Below are 26,091 nucleotides of genomic sequence, written 5' to 3' on the forward strand. Positions count from 1 at the left end.
CAAAAGTAGGAAGTCAAGAAACACCTGGAGTAACAGGCAAATTTGGCCTTGGAATGGGGAATGAAGCAGGGCAAAGACTAATAGAGCTTTGACAAGAGAATGCACTGGTCATAGCAAACACCCTCTTCCAACAACACGAGAGAAGACTCTACACATGGACATCACCAGATGGTCAACATCAAAATCAGACTGATTATATTCTTTGCAGCCAAAGATGGACAAGCTCTATATAACCAGCAAACACAAGACTGAGAGCTGACTGTGGCTCAGATCATGAACTCCTTATTGCCAAATTCAGATCAAAACTGAAGAAAGTAAGGAAAACCACTAGACCATTCATGTATGACCTAAATCAAATCCCTTATGATTATACAGTGGAAGTGAGAGATAGATTTAAGGGACTAGATCTTATATATACAGTGCCTGATGAACTATGGATGGAGGGTCATGACATTGCACAGGAGACACGGATCAAGACCATCCCCATGGAAAAGAAAGGCAAAAAAGAAAAATGGGTGTTTGAGGAGGCCTTACAAATAGCTGAGAAAAGAAGAGAAGTGAAAAGCAAAGGAGAAAAGGAAAGATAGAAGCATCTGAATGCAGAGTTCCAAAGAATAGCAAGAAGAGACAAAAAAGCCTCCCTCAGTTATTAATGAAAAGAAAACAATAGAATTTGAAAGACTAGAGATCTCTTCAAGAAAATGGAGATACAAAGAGAACATTTCATGCAAAGATGGGCACAATAAAGGACAGAAATGGTATGTACCCAACAGAAGCAGAAGATATTAAGAAGAGGTGGCAAGAATACATGGAAGAGCTATCCAAAAATATCTTCATGACTCAGATAATCATGGTGTGATCACTCACCTAGAGCCAAACATCCTGGAATGTGAAGTCAAGTGGGCCTTAGGAAGCATGACTACGAAGAAAGCTAGTGGAGGTGATGGAATTCCAGTTGATTTATTTCAAATCCAAAAAGATGATGCTGTGAAAGTGCTGCACTCAATATGCCAGCAAGTTTGGAAATCTCAGCAGTGGCCACAGGACTGGACAGTTTTCATTCCAATCCCAAGGCCAAAGAATGCTCAAACTACTGCACAAATGCATTCATCTCACATGCTAGTAAAGTAATGTTGAAAATTCTCCAAGCCAGGCTTCAACAGTACATGAACAGTGAACTTCCAGATATTCAAGCTGATTTTAGAATACAGACAGCATATTAAAAAGCAGAGACAATACTTTTCCAACAAAGATCCGTCTAGTCAAGGCTATGGTTTTTCCAGTAGCCATGGATGGATGTGAGAGTTGGATTATAAAGAAAGCTGAGCACCGAAGAATTGATGCCTTTGAACTGTGTTGTTGTGACGACTCTTGAGAGTCCCTTGGACTGCAAGGGGATCCAATCAGCCCACCCTAAAGGAGATCAGTCCTGAGTGTTCATTGGAAGGACTAATGTTGAAGCTGAAACTCCAGTCCTTTGGCCACCTGATACGAAGAGCTGACTCATTTGAAAAGTCCTTGATGTTGGGAAATATTGAAGCCAGGAAGAGAAGGGGATGACAGAAGATGAGATGGCATCACCGACTCAATGAACATGAGCTTGGGTAAACTCTGGGAGTTGGGGATGGACAGGGAGGCCTGACGTGCTACAGTCCATGGGGTCACAGAGAGTCAGACATGACTGAGTAGTGGACTGAACTGAACTGAACTGAAACTCTAACAGAAATATAAGCAAAGAATAGAGACAGTCTATCCACACCCATGTGTGCATACACACAACACACATGTACAAATACAGACATTAAAACTGCCAATAAAATATTTAAGAAGACTTGACCTCAGCAAAATACTGAGATGAAAATGAACTCTATTTCTCTCATCAAGCTCAGGATATAGAAATAATGATAATATTCAATATTGCTTAAAGTACAGATATACCTTTGAAAATGCAATGATTTCTAGCAAAAAATAAATTGGCATAATTCCTAGGAGGCAAATTTGTCAATTTGCAGTAAAAACTCTAAAGAAGTACACAAATTATTTGATCCTGCAACTCCTATTTTCAGGCATGTATCTAAAGGCTGGTATCATTATAAATACAAAGAAACATATGTAAGAATAGTTTATAAGAAATATCTTTAAAAATTCATAATTCATATACCATATAATTCACAATTAAAGTGTACCATTATCTTAGAATATTTATATATAGAAGTTTGTAGCCATCGGGACAATCTGGTTTTAGAACATACTTGTTCACCCTGAAAGAAACCCCTTGCCTGTTAATAGTCAATCTCCATTCAGTCCCTCCTCCCCCCCACTTCATTCAGCCTCAAGAGACCACTAATCTTCATTCATTGTCAATAAATTTGCCTAAAATGGAATTTGATATAAATGGATCAAACAATATGTGTTTTTGTGCATGTGCGAACGACTTCTTTCATTTCAGCATAATGTCAAGAGACTCACTGATGTTGAAGCTTATATCATTATTGGTCTCTTTTTATCATCAAATCATATTTCAGTGTATGCATGTATTTGTTTATCCATTCAGTTAATACGTATTTGGGTTATCTCTGCTTTTTGTCTATTACGAACCATTTGCTACAAATATTCATGTGCATGTTTCTGTATGGATGTACATTTTCACTTCTGGCTATATGGAGGAAAGGATTTGCCAAGTCATGGTAATTCTACGTTTAAGGTAGTGAGGAACAGTCAAATTGTTTTCCAGAGTTGCTACACCATGGGACATTCCCATCAGTATGTATGACAATGTATGACAGTTCCAATCTCTTCACATCCCTGCCAAATACTTGGTACTGTTTTTCTCATTACTGACTGTCCAGTCTGTAAGATGAGACAGAACCGGAACTGGACATGGAACCAGACATGGAACACCAGACTCGTTCCAAATTGGGAAAGGAGTACGACAAGGCTGTATATTGTTACCTTGCTTATTTAACGTCTATGCAGGGACATCATGTGAAATGCCAGACTGGATACAGCACAAGCTGGAATCAAGATTGCTAGGAGAAATATCAATAACCTTAGATATGCAGATGACACCACCCTTATGGCAGCAAGTGAAGAGGAACTAAAAAGTCTCTTAATGAAAATGAAAGACAGAGAAAATGTTGGCTTAAAACTCAATATGAAAAAAACTAAGATCATGGCATCCGGTCTCATCACTTCAGGACAAATAGATAAGGAAACAATGGAAACAGTGACAGACTTTATTTTCTTGGGCTCCAAAATCACTGCAGATGGTGACTGCAGCCATGAAATTAAAAGATGCTTGCTCCTTGAAAGAAAAGGAATGACCAACCTAGACAGCATATTAAAAAGCAGAGACATTACTTTGCCAACAAAGGTCCGTCTTGTCAAAGCTCTGGTCTTTCCAGCAGTCATGTATGGATTTGATTGTTGGGCTATAAAGAAAGCTGAGTACCAAAGAATTGATGCTTTTAAACTGCAGTGTTAGAGAAGACTTGAGAGTCTCTTGGACTGCAAGGAGATCAAACCACTCAATCCTGAAGGAAATCAGTCCTGAATATTCATTTGGAAGGACTAATGCTAAGCTGAAATTCCAATACTTTGGCCACCTGATTGGAAGAACTGATTCATTGGAAAAGACTCTGATGCTGGGAAAGATTGAAGAAAGAAGGGGACAACAGAGGATGAGATAGTTGGATGCATCACCAACTCAATAGCCATGAGTATGAAAAAGCTCCAGGAGTTGGTGAAGGACAAGGAAGCCTGGCATGCTGCAGTCCATGGAGTCGCAAAGAGTCAGACATGACTGAGCGACTGAACTGAACTGACAGTCTATAGGAAACGATACCGTGTTATGGTTTTCATTTATATTTCAATATATATTTCATTTATATTTCCCTAATAGCTAATCACACAGAGTATCTTTTCATGTGTTTATTGGCCATAATATATCTTCTTCAGAGAAAAATTTCTACTCAAATCATTTGTCCATCTTTCAGTTGAGTTACTATTATTAAATTCTAAGAGAATTGTATATTCTGGACAGAAATACCTTGTCAGATATAGATTCACAATATTTTCTCCCATATGTAAGTTCTTTTTTTCACTTTCTTAACAGTACCATGAGTCATAAAAGTTTTTAATTTTGATGGAATCCAATTTTTTTTTCTTATGTTACTCATGCTTTTGGTGCTGGATTTAAAATTCCTCACCCAAGGTCACAAATATATTTGAGTAAATTTTTGGGTGTGGTATAAGGTAGAGGTCCAATTTCATTCTTTTGCCTGTGGATATCCAGTTGTTCTGGCATTATTTGTCCAAAAGACTATAACTTCCCTCTATTGAATTGTCTTGGACATTTTAACAGTGCCATACTATGTTAATCACTATAACTTTGTATAAAGTTTTGAAATCAGTAAATGCAAGTTCTCAACCTTTGATCTCTTTCAAGATTGTTTTGGCCACTTATCATTCAAAATCCAGAATATAAGGGTCAATTTAAAAAGACCATCTTAGAAGGTAAGAAAACCCAAAGAATAATGATATATTGCCAACTAAGCACTAACTAGGTTAATAGGAAAGAAGATGTGGCAGGCAATACAAAAATGGCAGAGTAGCTATGAAAGCAGGAATTTGGAGCAGACCGTTCTGGAGTCACACCCTAGTTCTATCACTCCTTAGTTATTTGATATTGAACCTCATATTTCTGTTCAACAAAATGGAGACAGTAATACATACATAATACATACTGTTAGTCGTGTCTAACTCTTTTTTGACCCCATGTACTATATCCCGCCAGGCTTCTCAATCCATGGAATTCTCTAGGCAAGCATACTAGAGCGGGTTGCCATGGCTTCCTCCAGGGGATCTTCCTGACCTAGGGATTGAACCCTGGTCTCCTGCATTGAAGGCAGTTTCTTTATCATCTGAGCCACCAGGGAAGCCTAATACTTACATAAGAAGGCCATTGCAAGAATTCAGAGATAAAAAGTCTTAAATATCCAGACCCAATAGAGGATTCAATAAATGTTAGTTGGTAACAAATGATCATACAAATTAGTTAATAAGATGTATTTCAGATTTGAGATCTTTCATGGATGTAATGAATGCACTGTCTCTCCCTGAGGGTCTTCTCAGCAATGAAGTTAGTTACTATCTATTTCTGGCTCACTATGACGAGACATTGTTTCATCCCTTCTAAATTCTCTTTTGGTTTTCTGTCTTGAAAATGTGTGCTGCTAAAATAACTTCTGCTGACCATTCTGACCTTAGATTTTACTTGACATAAGTATTCTATGACTGTCACTGATTACCAAAGATTTCTTTTATCTTCTAAATTTTTTCTATACTGATCCCTAGATGTTTCTTTTATAAACTTCATTTGAAATGTTTCTTTTTGGTTTTTCACAGACAACATTATCCAATCAGCATTTTAATTTGTTTTCATAAAATTAACCAATTGAACACAAAATTTTAGATGAATGTAGACTTCAGGTTTTAATTTTTTTTTTTTTCTGGAAACCATGTACATTTAATTATAGTGCTCAAGAATTGCCTCTGCAATCAGGCTAGCTATTTCTCACTGCAAACATTTTGATGACACAGCATTCTAGAGCTTTTAAGAAAAGATAATTTTCAGGAAAACATGGATGTGTTTCTATCAAAATTTCCAGTATATAAGTAAAAAAAAAATCAAAAAATGTCAGGTAAATTTTATTCTATCAAGTGACACAGTACTTTACACCTATTTTTATCCCATTCTCTCCTCACCACACCACAGAGTAAATGATGATGATGATACACATGAAGATATGATGAAATTAAGAATTACAATCAACATAGGTGCAGTACTGACTATATTACATGATAAGAAAAAAATGGACAGGGAATCAGAAACACTAGTACCAGCTGTACAGTTTACTGCCTTGCCCAAACTTCTTCATGGCTCAGCTTCCTATATGGATTTGGATTAAACAACTTCTAAAGTTCCTTTAGGCATTAAAATATTAAAACAAAAAAAATTATCAAAATTGCCTTGTTTTCTCTGTTAAATATAAGGTCAAGAAGTTACAATCTATGAAAGGAACCAAACCAGAATGCCATTTAGGACAACATTATTGATGAGCAATAGTAGAATCTCACTCTAAGATTTAGCTGAGAGTGACTTCATAGGTGGACATATTGAGTGTAGCTAACTGATGACTATTTTATAGAGCAACTTGACAATAAATAGATAAATTTTCCTACTATTTCATAAGCAGGTTAAATAAAATAAGCAATACATTTTAGGACTTTTCATTTTCATTTTATAGCTCTCCCTTAGGTAAAATCATTCTTTAAAAGATAAAATCTATATGTTAATCTGCTTAGTTTCAAATAATCTCTTGACTTGACATGCTATATAATGTTTGAGAAATGTTATCCCTAGAAGGTACAATAAGCAAATTCCTCTGGAGTTCATTTAGATTCAGGGAAGACAACCTTGCTTTTCAGATCAGTTTGAGAATTTATATCGAATTGGTAAAGATGATTTTAAAGTGGTTGATTTTTTTTTTTAAAGAGTAAAGAGTGCATATGATAGGATAATAATATAGTTGTTAGGAGCTCAGCCTTTGGAAAAAGAAAACCTCAATTCAGATCTCATATTATGTATGTGACCCAAGGCCAGTTGTCAAACCTCTATGAGCCTCAGCTTTAATGTCTATAAAATGATGACAATGATATTACATACTCTACTTTGATGCAAGATCAATGAAATGACATAAATACTCAGCACAGACTCTGCCATATTTTAAGCACAGATAAATGTTTGCAATAATGAGATCATTATGAAAGTGGGCTCTGAAGTCCACCAGCGTATGTTTGACTTTTGGTCAAAACACTTATTAGCTCTATAACCTGGGAAACTTTTCTTGTGCATCACTTGTCCCCTTTGTAAAATGAAAAAAAATCATATCTACCTTAGGGTTGTGATAAGGATTAAGCAGAGCTTCTATATGTCAAGCATGTAGCAAAGTGCCTGTCATATAGTAACCTCCGAAAATATCTCTTATTGGAAAAAGTTTGATTCTGGGCATTAACAAAACATTTTCAGAAAACTTTATAAGAAGAACAATTTGATATGGATTTAACCAGAGGATATAAACATGAAAGAAATACCCGTATCAGTGATGTAGTTCCTTTTATTTTAAAAGGTAGGAAGTTACAAATAGCCATAATTGAAGTGAAGTCGCTCAGTCGTGTCTGACTCTTTGTGACCACATGGACTGCAGCCAACCAGGCTCCTCCGCCCATGGGATTTTCCAGGCAAGAATATTGGAGTGGGGTGCCAATGCCTTCTCCAATAAATAAGAAAGCTGTGGTACATATACACAATGGAGTATTACTCAGCCGTTAAAAAGAATACATTTGAATCAGTTCTGATGAGATGGATGAAACTGGAGCCGATTATACAGAGTGAAGTAAGCCAGAAAGAAAAACACCAATACAGTATACTAACACATATATATGGAATTTAGAAAGATGGCAATGATGACTCTGTATGCAAGACAGCAAAAAAGACACAGATGTGTATAGCTGACTTTTGGACTCAGAGGGAGAGGGAGAGGGTGGGATGATTTGGGAGAATGGCATTAAAACATGTATACTATCATGTAAGAATCGAATCGCCAATCTATGTCCGATGCAGGATACAGCATGCTTGGGGCTGGTGCACGGGGATGACCCAGAGGGATGTTGTGGGGAGGGAGGTGGGGGGGGGGGTTCATGTTTGGGATTGCATGTACACCCGTGGTGGATTCATGTCAATGTATGGCAAAACCAATACAGTCTTATAAAGTAAAATAAAGTAAAAATAAAAAGTTAAAAAAATATATAAATAGCCATACCTCATGCTTAATAGTCACAAGCAAGTTGTTCAATCACAGAAGGAAATAAAAATCATTCTCTGTAATTTTAACAGAGTAATCAAATATTTGGTTTGTCTCAGTGTTGATGCCAGTGTTCTTGTTGAGGTCTAGCGTTGTATCTCTTACAACTGGAACTCTCTCCACTAATTTCTGACACAATTCTAAACATCTTGATAATATCTCCAATGCTACTCCAAAGGAAAAATAGAATATAGATGTTTACAGACACTAATAAATGATACAGTTTTTGGTTCAATTCCAGTTTCCCAGCAGATGGCACTTGTATGTGAATTTATTATGCCCCACATTTGATTTGCACTGTGCCTATTATGGAAAAAATGATCATCCACAGAGACTCATTTTATTAAGATAATTTCTGGAAATTAGAATTTTTCAACCAACAGCCTCTTCTTATTAAGAAAGAATCCATGTGGTTAAATAAGATACTGCCAGAGAAAAAAACACATATATCAAGACAAGAAACCGTTGTTAAAGAATGATTCATTACTAGACTACTGTTTTTGTTGAGGGGGGATGAAGCACATCCAAATGTTTTCCATTAGTTCACCAGATTTCTATCCTGAATACATTGTTGGTTAATAACCTGGGATTTTCACAGGCTAATCAGGTTCTCTTTTCTATGAATAGTATCAAATTTGCTTAAGAGGTCCCTAAAGGATTTGTTATTGTTGGTCTTAGACTGAATCTTGAAGAAAATTGAGTAATTTCATGGACTCATTAGGACAACATATGTCTAATTATATCCTTCCAAAAGAGCCTCCTCCAAACATTTCATAGAAGCATATACAAAATTGGCCCAAAATAAAGATGTAAAATACTAGAAGATTAACAATAAATCAAAACAGAGATAGATAGAGAACTAGGGGTAAGTAATTCTCAAGCATACGGTTATTGTAATTTTTTTAAGAAAATTCAAGTGTTCTGATACACCATCATTCTTAAACATACTTTTGTTATAATTATGAAATGTCTCACATTTGTCTATTTCTATCTAATGTACCAAAAGTCGCAATCAAAAAATAACATAAGTGTTAAGACTAATTTATGGCCTTTAGATCACAAATCCATTCTGACTTCAAAGCCTTGCATCATACACTCTTGCTTACTTCATTCTAAGGGCTTCCCTGGTATCTCAGTCATAAAGAATCTGCCTGCAATGCAGGAGACAGGCGTTTGATCCCTGGGTTGGGAATATCCCCTGGAGGAGGGCATGGCAACCCACTCCAGTATTCTTGCCTGGAGAATGGACATGGACAGAGGAGCCTGGGAGGTTACAATCCATAGGGTCGCAAAGAGTGGGACATGACTGAGCACATCCATACTAAGGCCTTCATTTCCTACTCCTTAATATGATCTCCAGCTGTGGCCAGGTTTCTAATCTCAATGCTTCCTACATACAACAAATATCGCAATAAATATCTGCTATTGAAATCTTCCCCTTTTGGAAAATGTTGCTTTTATCCTCTCATACCAGAGTCTTTATATTCTTTCTATAAAACCATCTTCAGTATTCTAGTCCCATATGCCTTCCCATGAGCCTATTTTATGAATGTTTATTTTGACTTGGAAATCAATATTGGAACTCTATATAAAGTAATGAGTTTGGGATCTCAGGGATTTTATTTTAGAAACCTCAGTTTACAGGCCTACTTTTTTTTTTAAGGCTGCAAGATTAGTTTATTGAACATCCATATATTCAAAGTTTTATATATTCAAGTTTCTGTATATTCAACAATTTTCATCATTTTGCCATATTTACTATCTCCTTACCCCCGTCCCTTTATGTCTTTGATATTTTTAACCATTGGCTGAACCGTTTTAATTTTTTTATTTCATATTTTATTTTGTATTGGATATAGCCATTTAACAATGTTGTGATCGCTTCAGGTGCACTGCAAAGTGACTCAGCCATGCATATAAATGTATCTATTTCCCTCTAAACACCCTCCCATCCATGCAGCCACATAACGCTAAGCACAGTTCTTTGTGCTATAGCACAGGTCCTACTTCTATAAATGCCCATAGAAAACTATACTTCTTCATTTATTACTTAAATTATCTCAATGAGCTCCATTTGTTTGTCAAGTTGATTTATTGGTTTACTTTACCAGATTTTAACCAATCAAAGAGTTTAACAAAATTTTATTTTAAAAATACCAAATGAATATTAATATCTGCACTTTCCTTCTCGTAAACATAGACATGTTTCATTTTTGAGTTTGTAGAAGATACAAAAAATAAAATATAGCCGGAAAAATGAAGATGGCATAGGGAATCTCAAGATAATGACGACTTCAAGGCAGACATTTTAAGGAGCGTATGTCATAGTAGAGAGGTTTATCTTAAAAATAAAGAAACCACTTCAGAGGAGGTAACTTATTAGTTCAGGGCCATTGATTATGCAGAAAGGACCCTATGAAAAGTACCATAGCAGTTTAAAACTTGTGAGCATATGCGAGCATATTACAATGAGCAACAGACTCTAAAGATTTAATATGTGAAGAGTTTAGCTGTGTAATCAAATAAAACTCACAACCAAAGTAATCTGATGCATACTTAATGATATGCATAATCATTATTGTGTTGCACAGTGACTAGTCATAATTGCTAAAGGGTTCCCATAAATTACTATGATTAGTATTGTCCTCACACAATCAAACTAAATATTTCCAGGATTATGTGAGAAGAAAGGAAAGGAAAAGCAGCTAGTAGAAATGGGAAGCTGTTCTAACAGGAAACAAAAATTAGAAGAAACAGACTTCCTTAGGCTTACTGAAGATTAGAGAACAGAGTTATCTATTTGGGCTACCTGACTTCAAAACACAAATTCTTTTTTTTTTTTTTTTTTTTCCTGATATTTACTCTTTGGCTCTGAAATCTGTAGAACACAAACTTTCTTGTCTTGCCAAGAAAGGGACTGGCAGTTGTGTGAGCTGAGAGTAATATTCCCCTTTATCATCTGTTATCTAAGAACATTCCCATCCTCTATAGATGAAAAGATAAGAGTAAGCCAAGATTCTACTTCCTCTCATCAGTTCTAAACCAAACTGCCTCGGGAAGGGCCTCAAAGACTGGAAGAGGAATGTGCTGGGAATGCATGTCTCTGGGTTCTGGTTTCCTGTGAAGTGGGCTGTGATGTCCCGGCTAGGTATGGGTCTGAAGATCATCAGAACTGCTTCACCACTTGCCAACCTGGTCACTTTCCCCTGAGTTACTTTCCAAATTGGAAAATCAGTGATTCGTATGAGAAAAACAACAGATTTGGAGTTGGACATATTGGTGTCTCACTGGCTACATAATGCTAGTATTAAAACAAACAAACAAAAAAAGTGGGAGATTATCCAAATGGAGGATTCTTTCCTTTTAGAAAAGATCCCATTGTATGTGCATATTACATTTGGCCTCCAGATCACTTTGTGAGATTGGTGCTTGGGGAATCAGTAAACCTAGGATAATACTCTTGGCATGGTTTTGTCATGAGTAATAAAGTCCTTTGTTTCTGACTCAGGTGTCTGTTATCTTTTTTAAGATATTGATATCTTTTTTAAGACCCAGTATCCATGGGTCTCATTAGCTCTCCTCCACACCATGAGACTTAAATAAATGTAAAACCCATGTTATCATTTACATTCAAGACAGAATAATCATTAAGTAGTATTGTGTTTATTCATCTGGGCCAATTAACACACACTGGAGCACTTAATAAATTTGCCAGGCACACTTCATAAAATCCCATAATAGGTCATACAATAGATATTGTTAAAGTCACTTTGTAAAATAATAATATTGAGATTCAGGTGTGAACAGTCTGAAATACTACGTAAGTATTAGGCTCTTGGAGGCATCAAGGCAGGAGAGTGATTAGAGTAACAAATGCAGTAGAATGGCCCTTTACACAGCTTTTCTTGGTAATTTTGCCAAAACCAGCTGTGACCCTTCTCCCAGAGATCACGCACAGTGAATTTTCTATCAAGTTTTGTCCCTAACTCTGCACAGGTTCTCAACCCCCCTCATCTTATAGATGCGGTATCAGGACTTTGTGGACTTAATCATGAAGAGAGTGAGGATTTGGGAGTATGAAAGCCTCATTTTGCATCATGTTTCTCCCACTGTCTGCCTCTGTGTTGAGGCAAGTTATATAACCTCTATTGAGCTCATTTTACTTATTAAAAATGGAGACGGTAATTCTCCCTGGGAAGGGTCACTGTGTGAATGGGACAAGTCATTAACACTTCCAAGTCATATAGCTCATCAGTGGGAAAGAGAGGCTCTGACGGGGAGACTCCTGATATTTCACAGTTTAATCAGCTGGAAACCTTTCTTATCCTGTGGCTCAAAGAAAGATGATTCACACAAAATCCTACATGAACAGTTGGGGAGGGATTTGGGGGAAGTCCTTCTAGGTTGACACTTGCACTGTAAGAGTCACCCCTGGAGAAGTAATTCCGGGGAGCAAGGTGCCCTTGATCTGCAGCTAAAGTGTTGCTTAGTGCCTCAGGGCTTCTCTAAAATCTTCCTTTGACTTAAAACAGGACAGTATCCTTTTATTTGATCTTCAAAGAAAGGTATTCCATTCACTGAGCTCTTACCTCCTCACTGAGAAAAGGACAGTGATAAGACAACGGTGCAAAATGTGAAGGCATAATCAAGGAGGCAAATGAGCTGCTCTCTTCAGAGCCGGTTCTCAAAGGAAGATCATGCTGTAAACCGGAGCAGTTAATATCGAACATGGCAGTTAAGTCTGAGCTACTTAATTCCAGGAATATGATACAATATGCTTGAGGACTGAGGGCTCATGAGGGGAAGATTTCAGTTTCTGTATTGCTCTCTGTATTTAATTAATGCTAAATAAGAGAGTGGACTTAGGGTCAGGAATGGAAAAGGGGATGAGGAACACTGGAGAAAGAGCACTGCGCAGGTTAGGTGAACTAGCTTTTGAATGAAGGGATCAAACCCGGGTCTCCTGCATTGCAGACAGATGCTTTACCATCTGAGCCACCAGGGAAGCCCTGAATGAATGAATGGGAGCAAGGTCCAAATCCTGGCTGTTTCATGAGCAAGTAAACTTGTCAATTCTTTTTGTCTTACTTGACCCACAGGCAAGTAAGGAAGAGAGTTATCTCCTGGGAGTATCATCTAAGTTAAAAATATAATGTGTGTGACACCTAGCAGTTAATAAACATTCAGTACAAGGGAAATTAGTACAATTTGAGAGTAAAATTCAAAAGCAAAACATTTATGCACTCTAATAATTTCTTTGCACAAGCAAATGAATTTTGTACTATTTTGATCTTTCCCACTTTAACTTTTATTAAACGAGAACGTAGGTGGCTCAGCCGGCAAAGAATTTGCCTGAAATGAGGGAGACCTGGGTTCGATTCCTGGGTTGGGAAGATCTCCTGGAGAAGTGAACAGCTACCCACTCTAGTATTCTGGCCTGGAGAATTCCATGGACAGAGGACCCTGACAAGCTATTCTTTGGAACTCTGCATTCAGATGCTTATATCTTTCCTTTTCTCCTTGGCTTTTCGCTTCTCTTCTTTTCACAGCTATTTGTAAGTCCTCCTCAGACAGCCATTTTGCTTTTTTGCATTTCATTTCCATGGGGATGGTCTTGATCCCTGTCTCCTGTACAATGTAACAACCCTCCATCCATAGTTCATCAGGCACTCGGTCTATCAGATCTAGTCCCTTAAATCTATTTCTCACTTCCATGGTATAATCATAAGGGATCTGATTTAGATCATACCTGAGTGGTCTAGTGGTTTTCCCTACTTTCTTCTATTTAAGTCTGAATTTGGCAATAAGGAGTTCATGATCTGAGCCACAGTCAGCTCCTGGTCTTCTTTTTGCTGACTATATAGAGCTTGTCCATCTTTGGTTGCAAAGAATATAATCAATCTGATTTTGGTGTTGACCATCTGGTGATGTCCAGGTGTAGAGTCTTCTCTTGTGTTGTTGAAAGAAGGTGTTTGCTATGACCAGTGCATTCTCTTGGCAAAACTTTGTTAGCCTTTGCTGTGTGCTGTGCTAAGTCACTTTAGTCATGTCCAACTCTTTATGACCCCCTGTGTACTGTAGCCCGCCAGGCTTCTCTGATCATGGGGTTTTCCAGGCAAGAATACTAGAATGGGTTGCCATTTCCTCCTCCAGGGGATCTTCCTATCCCAGGGATCAAACCAGCATCTCTTGGTTCTCCTGCATTGGCAGGCAGGTTCTTTACCACTAGTGCCAACTGCCCTGCTTCATTTTATACTCCAAGGCCAAATTTGCCTGTCACTCCAGGTATCTCTTGACTTCTTTTCTCATTACAGTCCCGTATAATGAAAAGGACATCTTTTTTGGGTGTTTGTTCTAGAAGGTCTTGTAGGTCTTCATAGAACCGTTCAACTTCAGCTTCTTCAGCATTACTGGTTGGGGCATAGACTTGGATTACTGTAATATTGAATAGTATAGTGATGCTATAGTGTGATATTGACATGGTATCAGTTCAGTTCAGTTCAGTCCCTCAGTCATGTCCGACTCTTTGTGACCACATGAATCGCAGCATGCCAGGCCTCCCTGTCCATCCGGAGTTCACTCAAACTCATGTCCATAGAGTTGGTGATGCCATCCAGCCACCTCATCCTCTGTTGTCCCCTTTTCCATGAGAAGAATCACTCAAGATACTAGGTAGAAACATAAATTCTGTAGCCCCATTCAAATCCAAATCGATAAGACAGGGCACTAGGGAAGTTCTACGTTTCATGAGCACTCCAGGTGATTGCTATCATTTCCAAAGTTTGGGAAGATCAATACAAAACACAGAGGTTAGTGTTCTAAGCCTGTCATCTGTTTTAATAGGCAGTTGTTTTAGTACAAAGAGATTGTTTTGATCTATAACATTAAATCTATATTAGTGGCAAGTATAAAGATTAATCCCGAGTCTTTAAGAAGAGCAGAGATATGTCTTTAGAAACATCCCTAAAATTTCAACAACTAAACAAATACTCTAAAATATTTAAGGCAAATCATAAAGTCATATCAAATTGACTTCCATACTCTTCAGTACAATAAATCACACAATGTTAAACTGTATGCTGATATTTTAAGTATGTTAAGGATTTTTTTAAGTACAAATAAATTATGAATTATGAAACAGAATAGCATAAAAATAAAGCCTGTAGAATCAGAAGACACAGATTGACCCCAAGCTTTTTCATTTACTAGCTCTGCGGCCTTGAGCAAATCACTTCATATCTCTGGGTCTTAGTTGTTTCTTGTAAATGATACATGGGACCACATTTTCCTTGCAGGCTTAATGTATGGATTAAAAGAAACAAAATATGACAAATGGCTTATAAATGACCTCTCATAGCAAGTTATAAAAATGAATGGCTTTTACAATCATGATGTTCATACTAGTTACTGATCGTTCTCTGCTAGGTCTAAATCCATGAATGTTTTCTGATTCTCTGCCAAGCCTGAGAGAGGGGCATTTTATAGGAAGGCAGAAATGATGCTATTTCACTAAGGATGTTTCCAGGGCCTGTGGGTGATGCCAAACTAAAATTTCTCCTTTTGGATCATTAGCTACTTAGAAAGAGTTGAAGATACACAAACCCTTTTCAACACAGAGAAATAAGAAGGACATCATCTTAACACTCCTACATATCTCTCCTATACGTCTGTAATAAAGGTCTATTGCTCACAGTTATTTCCAATCATTTACACTGATGGATATAATAGCAACCTCATAGACCTTGACCATCATCTAAGTCAGTACTTTAAAAATGGCTTTGAGAAGTCTTGATTATCAGGAGCATAAAAGGCAAATTTAATTCTGATATATTCTTAATAAGAATGGGACTAGGAACCATAATGGCAATAATTATAATATTGTGGATAATCAGTATACATTTTAAAGAATGTAACTCATTTGGACATATATGACCCTGAAACTACTTTGCCCATCATATACCTGGAATATATATATCTGCTTTGCCAAACATTTTAGACATGTCCTAGGATATATGAAATAACATTGCCAATATTGTTTGCAATTTCTGAAAATGAGCTATTCATGTGGGGACAAGCTTTCTTGGTTTAGTTCTAGTTCTCAATATATTGGACAAATCATCCAAATGCTCTAAACTTTAGTTTCGTCATCCATTAGGAAAAAACCAAACAGGTAATTGTACCTATCCCTGAGATGAGATAAGGCACATACAAACCATAAAGCAATTTAACAATTAAGGCAATGGCACCCCACTCCAGTACTCCTGTCTGGAAAACCCATGGACGGAGGAGCCTGATAGGCTGCAGTCCATGGGGTCGCTGAGGTCGGACACGACTGAGCGACTTCACTTTCACTTTTCACTTTCATGCATTGGAGAAGGAAATGGCAACCCACTCCAGTGTTCTTGCCTGGAGAATCCCAGGGATGGGGAGCCTGATGGGCTGCCGTCTATGGGGTCATACAGAGTTGGACACGACTGAAGTGACTTAGCAGCAGCAGCAGTTATTATTAACAGAGCGTAAGTCCAGTGATGGTGATGATTCCTTACCATCAGAGCCACCAGGTAAGTCCAATGATTCCTAAAGTGACTTTATTTAGCTTTGACCAGTGTACTTAAGATCTCTATAAATACTCTATCCTATGAGTGTTGATCATGTAATTGTGAAAGTTTGGGACATCTCCAGCCAACAGACATATACACAAATTACAGTTCCATTTTCTCCCTAATTTATACCAAACTCAGTATAATAAATATGGCTCAGTTCTCCATTTTGATAACATGCTTTTGATCCCTCTGAGTTTGTTTTTTTTTTTTTCAGTTTTACAAGTATCCCTGAATTCTTCTCAGAGCTCCATCTCCCTGGACTCGTACAACTTCACAAATATGGAAAGAGACCTTTATATCAGAAAGCTCACCAGTTTGGGAGCCAGGATTGTACAACACAGAGCATATCAGTTTTGCATTCAAATTGTGGTTGTGCCACTTAGCCTCTCTAAAACATCTGTTTCCCCATCTGTAAAATGCACTCTTTTAAAAACAAAATGAAGGAATATAAAGCTCAGCATGTAGTTAGTATTCCTTAAATATTTGTTAATTTGTTAATTGGGATCCACTGTTCTGCTCGAGGGGCTTCCCAGGTGGTGCTATTGGTAAAGAACCCACCTCCCAGGAGACCTAAGAAGGGCTCGATCCCTGGGTCAGGCAGATCCTCTGGAGGAGGGCATGGCAACACACTCCAGTGTTCTTCCCTGGAGCATCCCATGGACTACAGTCCACAGGGACTCACAGAGTCAAACACAACTGAAGTGGCTTAGCACACACTCACGTTCTGTATGAGGCTGCTCTCCAGTTAGCCCATGTTGATGTTGTTGACCAGACAGATAATTCTGGTAGCATCCTAGTTTGCCCAGACAAGGAGCTAGCTAGGACCTCTCACTTCCCATCTAATTTGGGGGGTGTTGCAATCGAACTCAGCTTCCTATACAACGATGGTAACCTTCTCAATGCAGAAGAGACTACAGTCTCCTGACAATGCCAACTCTCCAGGTTTATGGACTTTCTCAGGCAACTCCTATACAATCTGACACCCCAAACCAAGCTTTCTGGTACCCAGATTGTCTTTTGCCCTGGGCTCCAGATTACAATGTTCACACACATGCCCTTTAAAGCAAATGAGCCACAAAAGTTGAGGTGCTTCCTCCAGAAAGTACACCAACTACAGCTGTAGTCACTTCACTTCAGTCCCAGTAGTTCTGCATAAAATAAGAAGATGTGAGCACTGCTGACTTTTCTTACTGGATCTGGTTTGCAAATGTCCCTCACAAAGACTGTTGCTTAACCAATACAACGTGGTGTTGAGGGGTTTGCCCTTACCCACCTTGGTCTACAACTGTTGTTCATGCTGAGCAAAATAATGGGAAATGTTTTAAGCAAAGCATACTCACTTGTTAATATCCTGGCTCCCTGCATTTCTCTTCTTGGTATTCACTTCTCATCATCTGAATGGTTTCAGGAAATCACAGAGTGTATCAGCCTTTCCCTAAGCCTCTATTTTCCTACAATCTAACGCTGTATTTATGTGCCACCTAGAAATTATGATCACTGAGGATAGATGTCTCCATTAACTTTTATTTATGCAATAATGCTTCCTTACTAGATTGATTTACTGCTAATATAGTGAAGTTCCAAGGAAATCCTAAATGACTGCTGGATGTTATTGACCACCCAAAATCAAGAACACCCCCAAATCTAATAAATATTTTACTCTTTACCTCATAGTTGCTGCCTCGACATATTATGTAACTTTTATGAGTATCATCAAACAATTTTGCACTTATTTTTCAGAATGCTATGGCTTTATCGGCTTTAGTAATTTTTAGAGTGTTGTTTCACGAAGACTCTTTTATTTCATTTCCTGTTAGAGACCCAGTAATTGTTTTCACGGCTTACCAGTCACGTGTGAAGTGTTCTGATAGCATATCAGCAAAATGTCAAATATTAGGGGAGCAACTCTATGAGTATTATTGTGATTGATTGCTTATTTGAGTCTTGAGATGCTCCTTGGATATCGTTTCAAGGAAGAGAGACTGTAGAGGAGATATTTTGAATATAGTAAAAGTTGTCCTAATCCCATGGAGGGAGAAGCCTGGTAGGCTACTAGACCATGGGGTCGCAAAGAGTCGGACACGACTGAGTGACTTCACTGTCCTCTCTAACTTTATAGAAAGCAGAGAAGAACAGGAGGTGGAGGACAGGCAGGGCTCCCGGGGAGGTCACTGAAGGGCATATTGTCTACAAATAAGCCGCTATTAGCTTGTAGGACAGCCAGGCCAGGTGAACAAACAATAGCCCATAGCCCTGAGGCTCAAAGGCCACTGAGTTAAGAGTCCTGGTTATTTTCCGGTGGCCTTGCCTGGACTCCACAGTGAAGAACAATGTTACTTCTTCTAATAATCTACGTTATCCAAAGACACAGCAGAAAAACTGGAATGGGGAAAACATGGAGTAAGATTCCACTTTAAGAATTGCTATGTCATCAGATAAACATCACCATTCACCATCTGTCTGGTACTAGATTATACAAATGAGTCAGACAGTACTAGCTGCCCTAAGGAGCTTGCTGTATAGATAATTCTAGTAACAATGGTATAAGTGTTCTGGATCAGTAATAAAATACCAATAGAAATATTTTTCCTTCTGGAGGAGAGAATCCAACTTACAATACAGATTCTGAGCATAAGTAAAATCAAAATAGACTCCTTTTAGCAAATCAAATATTTGGATAATAATTATTTAAAATAATCACCTTAAAAAGTAATCAGTATAATGCTAGTCCTATGGGTGAGTCAAGCAGAGTCTCCATATAGCTATTATATCCTGAATCTGTTCAACAAATTATTGAAAATGTTTGGTCTAACCAAGCCATGCCAGCCATCAACTATCACTGAGACTTATTCACAGGTATCTTTTCTCAGTCTGAAGACACAGACATGAGATTTTCAATTAAGAGACATCAAAGAAAAAAAATTTTTTAGGTGATTTATCTTTGCCCTAAAAGCCTTATTACGTTGTCTATTGATGTAGCAAAACTTCATACAAAAACATTCTTTGAAAAAAAGATAAACAAGTACTAGGATGTATTTGGTTTAAAAAGAGGAAAAAGAAAATGACAGGGGAAATAGGTTTTCCCAAACCAACAGAAATAGGTTTGCCATTTCTGAAGCAAAAGTGTCTTTATTTATAGCAACAGCCAGGAACCAAATATAGATAACAACCATTTCACCAGGTGGCCAAATAATTGCTGTTGAGTGTCCACAGGGCATAAAAAGGATACACTAGATACCCTAAGGAGATACAGAAGGAGTCCACAAGATCCCTGCCCTTGAGGAGTTTAAAGTTTAAAAGGGAGAAGGGCACGCTCATATGGGGGAAAAATACGTGTGTGTGTCTGTGTGTCTGTGCGTGTGTGTATTATGTGTGTGTGCTGTGAGTTCTGTTGCTCAGTCATGTCCAACTCTGTCCACCTTTGGACTACAGCCCGACAGGCTCCTCTGTCCTTGGGATTTTTTAGGCAAGAATACTAGAGCGGGTTGCCAGTTTCTTACTCCAAGGAATCTTCCCGACTCAGGGATCAAATCCTAATCTGCTTTGTCTCTTGCATTACAAGTGGATTTTTTACCTGCTGACCCATCAGAGAAGCCTATATATATGTATATATACATATATATGAACACACACACACATTTATTAAAGCTATGTAAGAAAATAACCATATCTTCAGAATTTATATAAATTCTACTTCTGATGGTTTGAAGAATACATTATCATAATATTAGGGGGTTAACCTGGCCAAAGGAAAATAAGAAAAATAGACTCATTTTTGTGATATCCTTAGAAAATAACCTCTTACAATGATACTCACATGAAAAAAAATACAAATGAAAACTAAGAGGCTTAATTTTTCCCATTGAAAATAAGGGAAGAACTTTCCCTTCCCTTTTTGGCTTTGAGCATTTATTTAGAAAGCGTTCTAATTATAAGTACTTGTATATAAATTGTTGTGAAAACCAGATAGGCCTCTTGGCAGCTTTATAAGGCAGGGATGCTTTCCTCAAAGACCAGAGAGGCATTTGTTTGAAATGTAAATGCCAAGAGAGACAGCACCCCTGTCTTCCAGCTTCCAGGGGAGGGGAGGAGCCTAACTCCAGTTGGTGCCTTGCTCTACCCTGTCAAATTCTCACATTCCTCCTCCTGGATAAGTCCCATTAAGCTAACACAGATGGTCACTCCAATTACCAGGTACAGTTTTGATTACACATTGTGGTGTCAAGTCCTCTTACTTAAGGACTAGTTATTGCTTAACTTGAAAATATGCATACAGTGTACTTACTATGTGGCTGTCTAAAAGGGTGAGATCTCTCTGTCACTGCAGGCTCTTGGAGGTTTGCCTGTGATGTGCATCATACTATGGTTAAAAGCCTATTCAGTAATAAAATGATTTTCTTTCTCTGCTCCCTAACTCTGTGGAGAGAATTTCTGAGTTGGGAGATTTTCCTAAATCTATTTCCCCAATATGTCACTAAATAGATTTTCTGGTTTCTAAAGTCTGCCTGAGAACTTAGAATACCAAAGGAAGTTTACTGCCTTAAACTGGGGTAGACCAAATCATAGTCTTCTAGTAGCCTTTCCTATGTATTTGTGTTTTAACTGTCCTACTTTTAACTATACCCCGACAGAGGAAGGTATTATGATTTTAGTGTCATGGGATGCATTTGTAAAGATACTTGAACCACCACAAACAGAAAGAAGGAAGAAAGGAAAGGAAGGGAGAGAGGGAAGAGGGTGGGGAAGAAAGTTGGGTTTTGGAAATTCTGTAAAGGGCTAAATGCTAAATTCCAATTTCACCTGGTTTTAACTGCCATCAGATCACAATGTCTCCATCTTGAAAGAAAAGATAATGCTATTTCACAGTTTATTTTGTTATAAAGGTCAGTCTTTCCTGTAGCCACTTCTGGATATCTCACTCCAATCACAGCCTTCTCTCTCAAAAATAACCACTATGTTAATTTTGGGGTTTCCCTGGTGGATCAGATGGTAAAAAATCTGCATGCAATGCTAGAGACCTGGGTTCAATCCTCGGGTCAGGAAGATCCCCCAGAGAAAGGAATGTCAAACCACCCCAGTATTCTTGACTGGAAAATCCCATGGAAACAGTCCACAGGGTCACAAAGAGATGGACATTACTGAGTAACTAACATTAACATGCTAACTTTTATAATAATTGCTTCCTCGATTTCCTTTCTCTTTTTTACCACCCAAGCATGCATCTTTAGACACTATAGTTTCATCTTGCCTGTTAAAAGAATAAAACATAAAAGTACATGTCTTTTCAGTTCAGTTGCTCAGTCGTGTCTGACTCTTTGCGACCCCATGAATCGCAACACTCCAGGCCTCCCTGTCCATCACCAACTCCTGAAGTTCACTCAGACTCGCGTCCATCGGGTTGGTGATGCCATCTAGCCATCTCATCCTCTGTTGTCCCCTTCTTCTCCTGCCCCCAATCCCTCCCAGCATCAGGGTCTTTTCCAATGAGTCAACTCTTTGCATGAGGTGGTCCAAGTATTGGAGTTTCAGCTTTAGCATCATTTCTTCCAATGAACACACAGGACTGATCTCCTTTAGAATGAACTGGTTGGATCTCCTTGCAATCCAAGGGATTCTCAAGAGTCTTCTCCAACACCAAAATTCAAAAGCATCAATTCTTCAGTGCTCAGCTTTCTTCACAGTCCAACTCTCACATCCATACGTGACCACTGGAAAAACCATAGGCTTGACTAGACGGACCTTTGTTGGCAAAGTAATGTCTCTGGTTTTCAATATGCTATCTAGGTTGGTCATAACTTTCCTTCCAAGGAGTAAGCATCTTTTAATTTCATGGCTGCAGTCACCATTTGCAGTGATTTTAGAGCCCCCCAAAATAAAGTCTGACACTGTTTCCACTGTTTCCCCATCTATTTCCCATGAAGTGATAGGACCAGATGCCATGATCTTCGTTTTCTGAGTGTTGAGCTTTGAGCCAACATTTTCACTCTCCTCTTTCACTTTCATCAAGAGGCTTTTGAGTTCCTCTTCACTTTCTGCCATAAGGGTGTTATCATCTGCATATCTGAGGTTATTGATATTTCTCCCGGCAATCTTGATCCCAGCTTGTGTTTCTTCCAGTGCAGCATTTCTCATGATGTACTCTGCATGTAAGTTAATAACCAGGGTGACATTATACAGCCTTGACGTACTCTTTTTCCTATTTGGAACCAGTCTGTTGTTCCATGTCCACTTCTAACTGTTGCTTCCTGACCTGCATATAGGTTTCTCAAGAGGCAGGTCAAGGGGTCTGGTATTCCCATCTCTTTCAGAATTTTCCACAGTTTATTGTGATCCATACAGTCAAAGGGTTTGGCGTAGTCAAGAAAGCAGAAATAGATGTTTTCCTGGAACTCTCTTGCTTTTTCAATGATCCAGCGGATGTTGGCAATTTGATCTCTGGTTCCTCTGACTTTTCTAAAACCAGCTTGAACATCTGGAATTTCATGGTTCATGTATTGCTGAAGCCTGGCTTGGAGAATTTTGAGCATTACTTTACTAGCGTGTGAGATGAGTGCAATTGTGCAGTAATTTGAGCCTTCTTTGGCATTGCCTTTTTTTGGGATTAGAATGAAAACTGACCTTTTCCAGGCCACTGCTGAGTTTTCCAAATTAGCTGGCATACTGAGTGCAGCACTTTCACAGGATCATCTTTCAGGATTTGAAATAGTTCAACTGGAATTCCATCGCCTCCACTAGTTTTGTTCGCAGTGATGCTAAGGCCCACCTGACTTCACATTCCAGGATGTCTGGTTCTAGGTCAGTGATCACACCATCATGATTATCTTGGTCTTGAAAATCTTTTTGGTACAGTTCTTCTGTGTATTCTTGCCACCTCTTCTTAAAATCTTCTGCTTCTTTTAGGTCCATACAATTTCTGTCCTTTATCGAGCCCATCTTTGCATGAAATATTCCCTTGGTATCTCTAATTTTCTTGAAGAGATCTCTAGTCTTTCCCATTCTGTTGTTTTCCTCTATTTCTTTGCAATGATCGCTGAGGAAGGCTTTCTTATCTCTCCTTGCTATTCTTTGGAACTCTGCATCCAGATGCTTATATCTTTCCTTTTCTCCTTTGCTTTTTGCTTCTCCTCTTTTCACAGCTATTAGGTTTCTTTTAATCTATAGTTTCCCCTCTATCTCTGTTTCGCATGTTTTTATTAAAAACAAAAACAAAAAACAAAGGCCATTTAACCTGCAGTTTTTCCCACAGTCTGGATTTTTTCTAACATTATAAATTCCTTAACATGCTCTATGTCCACTGTATTTCCTGCTTGATCAGACTCAAGCTTAATTTCTTTGACAAGACTGTAGATGGGGTCATCTCTTTAATCAGGAAGCAGATAATGCTGAGTTTTCTCTCCCTTTGTGATGTTAACAGCCATTGATGTTCATTGCAGATTCATTTATTCACTGGCAGTCCAAAACAGTGGTATTTGCATTCTGTCATTTTGTTTTAATTTACTAACTGAAATGATTTTATAAGGAGACATTTTTCTTTCTTTTTTTGACTATCCAAAATATTGGAAGAGGAAAATAATTGTTTGACATATCCTTGTTATTTGCTAGTTTACAAGATAATAAACTGGTCCCCTCTCATTCTCAAAAGGTAATTGATCAGCTTTTTAAAATTCTGAACTTACAAATGTCAACATATTGTATAGGTTTCAATATGTTGAAATTGGTATCCTAATTGAAGCTCAAGTTGTTCCATCTTTGAGTTGGTTCCTGGGTCCATTTGACATTATCTTTCAAGTGTTGATAGAATACTTACTGTCTGACATGGCAGGATGTTCCAGACTTGTTTTCTGCCCCAGACCCAGGATCAACTGCTCCCCAGGAAGCACTGGTTTCTTTTAGTGGGAAATGTCATTTCAAGACTGTAAAACCAAGCACAAAGGATGCTCACTACTAGGGGTTGTCATTGTATCTAGACCTGTTTAGTAGATAGACTGAGAAATACACACACACACACACACACACACATATTTATATATTACGTGTGTGTGTGTATTCAAGCATGCTCAGTCCCCCAGTTATGTCCGACTCTCTGAACCCTATGGACTGTAGCCCATCAGGCTTCTCTGTCTGTGGGATTTTCCAGGCAAGAATACTGGAGTAGGTAGGTCGCTATTTCCTCCTTCAGGGAACACACATTTAATTTTTAAATATAAGATGTCTCATGAGTTTATTCTGGTATTTCCAATTGAAATATATGATGATACTGAATTTTTTCTATATTACATCTGTATCTTTTTCTACACTGAGTATCTTAATTCCCATAAGCATATTCTACTGAAACAGGTGGGAAGGGGGCAGGACTCAACCTTTAAAAGAATGACATAGGACATACAAAAACTGGTTAGAACTGACTAAGTCCAAGGTGGCAGAAGGTTAGACTTCTGGTAGACCTTGAGCCTCATTATATGCTCACTATAATACATTCAGTTCAGTTCAGTTCAGTTCAGTTCAGTTCAGTTGCTTAGTCGTGTCTGATTCTTTGCGACCCTGTGAATCGCATAGCATATGCTAAATGACACACCCCAGCATCATGGCAGATATCAGGCTAACCATTCATTAGCTCACAAAATTACCGAGCCAGTAAAAAATTACCATGCCATATTTCAGGGCTCTCTCTCTCCTTCTGAGATAGCCTATAGGATGTCTTTGGAGTGGGTTTCTCCCTAAATACATCCACTCCTTACCTATCACATCACCTCCAATTTTTTTTACAACAAAGCAAGAACTTTGTTCACTAGCAACAAAATGACAGAACTGAAGTATCCCATAATTCTTCATATGCTTTATCTAATTCTAAACATAGACTATATACATGGTAGACTCAGAATAACAGTTCACATATAGCTAGTTTTTTCCACAATGAGAATGCTTTCAAAGACCTGGATAGAACTAGAGTATTCTACAGTGTGTCATTTACTTTATCCTATAATATACAGTTACTAGTGTGACTGTCAGTACTATCATTACAACTTATAATCTTTAACAGATTTATTATTTTTGGTATTCAGAAAGAAAGTGAAAGTCGCTCAGTCATGCCTGATTCTTTGTGACCCCACCAGGCTACTCTGTGCATGGAATTCTCCAGGCAAGAATACTGGAGTGGGTAGCCCTTCCCTTCTCCAGGGCATCTTCCAAACCCAGGAATTGAACCCAGGTCTCCTGCATTGCAGATGGATTCTTTACTATCTGAGCTACCAGTTTTGTAATCTCTATTCTGTTCTCATTACTTAAAAATGTAATTGTTGTTCTACTTTTACATTGTCAAAATATATATATAACCATAGATATATATCACTCTATTTTACCTATAATTTGATCTTAGTTTTATAGGTAAGTATATACTATGTGTGTGTGCTAAGTTGCTTCAGTCATGTCTGACTTTGTGTGACCCTATGGACTGTAGCCTTCAGGCAATAATACTAGAGTGGGTTGCCATGCCCTCTTCCAGGGATTTTCCAAGCCTAGGAATTGAACCCGTCTCTCTTATGTCTCCTGCACTGGCAGGTGGG

General features: G+C 38.1%; 1 protein-coding gene across 5 annotated transcripts in view; it reads right to left on the bottom strand.

Annotated features, from left to right (window-relative positions):
- The window catches only part of LINGO2 (leucine rich repeat and Ig domain containing 2), a 1,524,944-nt gene that overhangs the window by 979,145 nt on the left and 519,708 nt on the right, over window positions 1-26,091 (bottom strand). For 3 of the 5 annotated variants that reach the window (XM_060411027.1, XM_060411029.1, XM_060411028.1), the window contains exon 3: window positions 24,336-24,441. The exons of the other annotated variants lie outside the window; for them this stretch is intronic. The gene's annotated coding sequence lies outside the window, so the exon portion shown is untranslated. The remainder of the gene's footprint in view (window positions 1-24,335; window positions 24,442-26,091) is intronic. 5 annotated transcript variants of the gene reach the window in all.

Source organism: Ovis aries, chromosome 2 (genome assembly GCF_016772045.2).
Source record: "Ovis aries strain OAR_USU_Benz2616 breed Rambouillet chromosome 2, ARS-UI_Ramb_v3.0, whole genome shotgun sequence".
NCBI classification, from domain to species: Eukaryota; Metazoa; Chordata; class Mammalia; order Artiodactyla; family Bovidae; genus Ovis; species Ovis aries.